The sequence below is a fragment of the Oncorhynchus mykiss genome, chromosome 15, assembly GCF_057628025.1.
Source record: "Oncorhynchus mykiss isolate SJ-2025 chromosome 15, ASM5762802v1, whole genome shotgun sequence".
Taxonomy (NCBI): domain Eukaryota; kingdom Metazoa; phylum Chordata; class Actinopteri; order Salmoniformes; family Salmonidae; genus Oncorhynchus; species Oncorhynchus mykiss.
Window position 1 is genome coordinate 35,461,969 of NC_143036.1, and position 6,404 is coordinate 35,468,372.

Genomic DNA, 6,404 nt, shown 5'->3' on the forward strand with positions numbered 1-6,404 from the left:
AAATCCCTACAATGCTGTTTTCCCAAGCAAACCAAATTAATAATATACAGATTTATCGACTATGATTATTCACTCAGGGGTTTATAATGAAGCCAGCACTGCATGTAAACAGCTTTTGTTAAAGTCAATTCAGCTAGCACCTCCAACTGAATCAAATATCTGAGTATGAATGTGACAGGTTATCATATCACAGACTAAATTAATTGCGGAACCCATCGCCAACAGCCAATAAAATTGCAGGGCGCCAAATACAAATCAAAAGAAATCTCATAAATCTAATTTCTCAAACATACAATTATTAGGCACCATTTTAAAGATACATTTCTCGTTATTCCAGCCATAGTGTCTGATTTAAAAAATGCTTTACAGCGAAAGCTCCACAAACATTTGTTAGGTCACAACCAACTCACAGAAAAACCCAGCCATTTTTCCAGGCAAAGAGAGGAGTCACAAAAAGCACAAATAGAAGATAAAATTAATCACTAACCTTTGATGATCTTCATCAGATGACACTCATAGGACTTCATGTTACACTATACATGTATGTTTTGTTCGGTAAAGTTCATATTTATATCCAAAATGTTATTTTACATTGGCGTGTTACGTTCAGTAGTTCCAAAACATGCAGTGATATTGTAGAGAGCCACATGAATTCACAGAAAAAATCATTATAAATGTTGATGAAAATACAATTTTTAGATACAGAAATATAGATATACAGTGCCTTGCGAAAGTATTCGGCCCCCTTGAACTTTGCGACCTTTTGCCACATTTCAGGCTTCAAACATAAAGATATAAAACTGTATTTTCTTGTGAAGAATCAACAACAAGTGGGACACAATCATGAAGTGGAACGACATTTATTGCATATTTCTAACTTTTTTAACAAATCAAAAACTGAAAAATTGGGCGTGCAAAATTATTCAGCCCCTTTACTTTCAGTGCAGCAAACTCTCTCCAGAAGTTCAGTGAGGATCTCTGAATGATCCAATGTTGACGTAAATGACTAATGATGATAAATACAATCCACCTGTGTGTAATCAAGTCTCCGTATAAATGCACCTGCACTGTGATCGTCTCAGAGGTCCGTTAAAAGCGCAGAGAGCATCATGAAGAACAAGGAACACACCAGGCAGGTCCAAGATACTATTGTGAAGAAGTTTAAAGCCGCATTTGGATACGAAAAGATTTCCCAAGCTTTAAACATCCCAAGGAGGACTGTGCAAGCGATAATATTGAAATGGAAGGAGTATCAGACCACTGCAAATCTACCAAGACCTGGCCATCCCTCTAAACTTTCAGCTCATACAAGGAGAAGACTGATCAGAGATGCATGAACTGCAGAGATCTACAGCTGAGGTGAGAGACTCTGTCTTTGCGACCTTTTGCCACATTTCAGGCTTCAAACATAAAGATATAAAACTGTATTTTTTTGTGAAGAATCAACAACAAGTGGGACACAATCATGAAGTGGAACGACATTTATTGGATATTTTTAACTTTTTTAACAAATCAAAAACTGAAAAATTGGGTGTGCAAAATTATTCAGCCCCCTTAAGTTAATACTTTGTAGCGCCACCTTTTGCTGCGATTACAGCTGTAAGTCGCTTGGGGTATGTCTCTATCAGTTTTGCACATCGAGAGACTGACATTTTTTCCCATTCCTCCTTGCAAAACAGCTTGAGCTCAGTGAGGTTGGATGGAGAGTATTTGTGAACAGCAGTTTTCAGTTCTTTCCACAGATTCTCGATTGGATTCAGGTCTGGACTTTGACTTGGCCATTCTAACACCTGGATATGTTTATTATTGAACCATTCCATTGTAGATTTTGATTTATGTTTTGGATCATTGTCTTGTTGGAAGACAAATCTCCGTCCCAGTCTCAGGTCTTTTGCAGACTCCATCAGGTTTTCTTCCAGAATGGTCCTGTATTTGGCTCCATCCATCTTCCCATCAATTTTAACCACCTTCCCTGTCCCTGCTGAAGAAAAGCAGGCCCAAACCATGATGCTGCCACCACCATGTTTGACAGTGGGGATGGTGTGTTCAGCTGTGTTGCTTTTACGCCAAACATAACGTTTTGCATTGTTGCCAAAAAGTTCAATTTTGGTTTCATCTGACCAGAGCACCTTCTTCCACATGTTTGGTGTGTCTCCCAGGTGGCTTGTGGCAAACTTTAAACAACACTTTTTATGGATATCTTTAAGAAATGGCTTTCTTCTTGCCACTCTTCCATAAAGGCCAGATTTGTGCAATATACGACTGATTGTTGTCCTATGGACAGAGTCTCCCACCTCAGCTGTAGATCTCTGCAGTTCATCCAGAGTGATCATGGGCCTCTTGGCTGCATCTCTGATCAGTCTTCTCCGTGTATGAGCTGAAAGTTTAGAGGGACGGCCAGGTCTTGGTAGATTTGCAGTGGTCTGATACTCCTTCCATTTCAATATTATCGCTTGCACAGTGCTCCTTGGGATGTTTAAAGCTTGGGAAATCTTTTTGTATCCAAATCCGTCTTTAAACTTCTTCACAACAGTATCTCGGACCTGCCTGGTGTGTTCCTTGTTCTTCATGATGCTCTCTGCGCTTTTAACGGACCTATGAGACTATCACAGTGCAGGTGCATTTATACGGAGACTTGATTACACACAGGTGGATTGTATTTATCATCATTAGTCATTTATGTCAACATTGGATCATTCGGAGATCCTCACTGAACTTCTGGAGAGAGTTTGCTGCACTGAAAGTAAAGGGGCTGAATAATTTTGCACGCCCAATTTTTCAGTTTTTGATTTGTTAAAAAAGTTTGAAATATCCAATAAATGTCGTTCCACTTCATGATTATGTCCCACTTGTTGTTGATTCTTCGCAAAAAAATACAGTTTTATATCTTTTTGTTTGAAGCCTGAAATGTGGCAAAAGGTCGCAAAGTTCAAGGGGGCCGAATACTTTCGCAAGGCACTGTAGCCCTTGGTTCTCTCCAGACCTGACTGCCCTTTACCAGCACATGCTATGGCGGTCTGCATTAGCATCGAATAGCCCCCGTGATATGCAACTTTTCAGGGAAGTTAGGAACAAATATACACATGCAGTTAAAAAAGCTGAAGGTAGCTTTTTCAAGCAAAAATGTGCATCCTGTAGCACAAACTCAAAAACATTTTGGGACATTAAAGTCCATGGAGAATGAGAGCACCTAATCCCAGCTGCCCACTGCACTGAGGCTAGGAAACACTGTCACCACCGATAAATCCACTATAATTGAGGATTTCAATAAGCATTTTACTATGGCTGGCCATGCTTTCCACCCGGCTACACCTACCCCGATCAACAGAATATGTGGATGACTACAAATACCTAGGTGTCTGGTTAGACTGTAAACTCTCCTTCCAGACTCACATTAAGCATCTCCAATCCAAAATTAAATCTAGAATCGGCTTCCTATTTCGCAACAAAGCACCCTTCAATCATGCACCCTTCAATCATGCTGCCAAACATACCTTCGTAAAACTGACCATCCTACCGATCCTCGACTTTGGCGATGTCATTTACAAAATAGCCTCCAACACTCTACTCAACAAATTGGATGCAGTCTATCACAGTGCCATCCATTTTGGCACCAAAGCCCTATATACTACCCACCAATGTGACCTGTACGCACTCATTGGCTGGCCCTCGCGTCATACACGCCGCCAAACCCACTGGCTACAGGTTATCTACAAGTCTCTGTTAGGTAAAGCCCCGCCTTCTCAGCTTACTGATCCCCGTAGCACACACTCCAGCAGGTATATCTCTCTGGTCACCCCCAATGACTGGAACGAACTGCAAAAATCACTGAAGCTGGAGACTCATATCTCCCTCACTAGCTTTAAGCACCAGCTGTCAGAGCAGCTCACAGATCACTGCGCTTGTATATAGCCCATCTAAATAGCCCATCCAAGTACCTCATCCCCATACTGCATTTATTTATTTATCTTGATCCTTTGCACACCAGTATCTCTACTTGCACATTCATCTTCTGCACATCTACCATTCCTGTGTTCAATTGCTATATTGTAATTACTTCACAACCATGGCCTATTTATTGCCTTACCTCCCTTATCCTACCTCATTTGCACACACTGTATATACACTTTTTCTACTGTATGTTTGTTTAGTCCATGTGTAACTCTGTTGTTGTATGTTGAACTGCTTTGCTTTATCTTGGCCAGGTCGCAGTTGTAATTGAGAACTTGTTCTCAACTAGCCTACTTGGTTAAATAAAGGTGAAATAATATAAAAATAATTTCTCACATGGAATAGCCTTCATTTAGCAGAAGAAAGTATTTGTTTCTAGATATTATTAGCCTGTAATCGAACCCATAAATGCTGACGCTCCACATACTCAACTAGTCTAAGGCCAGTTTTATTGCCTCTTTAATGATCACAACATTTTTCAGCAGTGCTAACATAATTGAAAAAAGGGTTTTCTAATGGTCAATTAGTCTTTTAAAATTATAAACTTGGATTAGCTAACACAACATGCCATTGGAACACAGGAGTGATGGTTGCTGATAATGGGCCTACGACTACACAGATATTTCATTAAAAACAAGCCATTTCCAGCTACAATAGTCATTTACAACATTAACAATGTCTACACTGTATTTACGATCAATTTGATGCTATTTTAATAGTCAATTTTTTTTGATTTTCTTTCAAAAACAAGGACATTTCTAAGTGATGCCAAACTTTTGAACGGTTGTGTAAGTTTTGCAATCAGTGGAATTAGATATGATAGCTAAAGAGATGGAGAAAACATCAGTCTCCAGATTACATTTTCAAATGAAGGGCAACCATAGTATGGCATTCCTGACAGGGAGATGCGTCCATCATGCATGATAATGTACACAGCTAAAATAGTCTAGCTTTAGCTAGCTACATTTTCAGAAACTACACATTTCTAATTTGAACAGTAAGTGGTTTCATTTCCAGCTAGTGTACTTTTAGCTAGCTAACTTTAGCTGGCTGGCTCCCTAGCTGACGTTATTATTTGTTTCCCAGAGCCTTTGCTTTTCTGGTTAGAGCATAATGTTAACTAGCTAACATTGAACCTGGTTGGTTAGTTCCCAGCACTGTGGCATTGTTGTCACTTTGTTCATTGTTGTTTAACTAGCTAATGTTAGCTGGTTGGCTCGTTAGCTAACGTTATGTGACGTGTGTGATCTTAAACGTTGTTTACCTAGCTAGGTTCATTGTTTACCTCGCTAGCTAGCTATATGTCTTATTAAGCTAAAGCGTACTGTTAGCTAGCTAGCTAATTATGTGACGTGTGTACAACACCTATTGAAATGGCCGGTGTCAGTAAACATCTAAGAAAAAGTGTAATGAAATAGTGGCCAGCAGAGCTGGTTAGGCTGTTTTCATGTTATCCAGAGGTAAACAAATCATCAGCTAGAGCGTCAAGTGTGCGCTCCGAGATCGAAACGAGATGGGTGGGGCTAAAGTGTAAGTGGGGGTGATAGATGCTGAATGGTTGTAGACAAAGCTCTTCACTAGATACCAAAACATTCAAAGGTGAATTTCTCAAAAGTGAGTTTACAAGTTGATCAACTTTCAAAGCCGAATTACTTTTCCATTGTTCCTCAAATGCAGTGCATGATATAGAATTTTGTAGTACTGAGTCTCTAATTTTATCCAATGTGAAAAACACCATTTCACATTTTGCTACATAAGACCGAATCCAGGTGGTGAGTAACAAATGTGGAAAAAGTCAAGGGGTCTGAAAACTTTCCGAATGCACTGTAAATCTCATAAAGACACATGAAATGTGAGAACCACTAAAAGCGACAGATGCCACACTAGTTTACTGATAGAGACTACAGAGAAAGGAGGGGCTGGTGAGTATCAGGAGCAGGGAGCAGTTGGTTCTTAAATCAGGTTTCTGTAATGTATCCTGTTGCTATGGCCATTCACCTTTTTTAAACAGAAGACATTGTTTTATTTTAAATTAACCTCAAAATCATGTGCTTATATCAAATAGATGATAAATAATACTATTAGAAATGGAAGTGCATGCTATTCATCAAAAGCAGAAAGCAAATGAGTAAAATGATCGAAGTAGGTACAGCGTGAATACAACATGCAGGAGAGAGAGTGAGGAGAGATTGGTTTGAGTGAATCATTTGCATACTGGGCAACTAGCCATTTGAAAAGCAATCAATATTTGTTTCGATTTCTCAAATGGCACCCAACATCTTTATGCATGAACTGGTGAGAAGGGCACTTGCAATTTGCTGAGGTAAAGCCTCAGCGTGCGTGCGAGTCAGTGACTGAGTGAGAGAGTTAGTTCTGTCTCTTTGGGCAATATGATTGTTTTGATCACTTATGTTGCAACAGACAGTGCAGTTGTTGAAATGAGATTCTCTCTA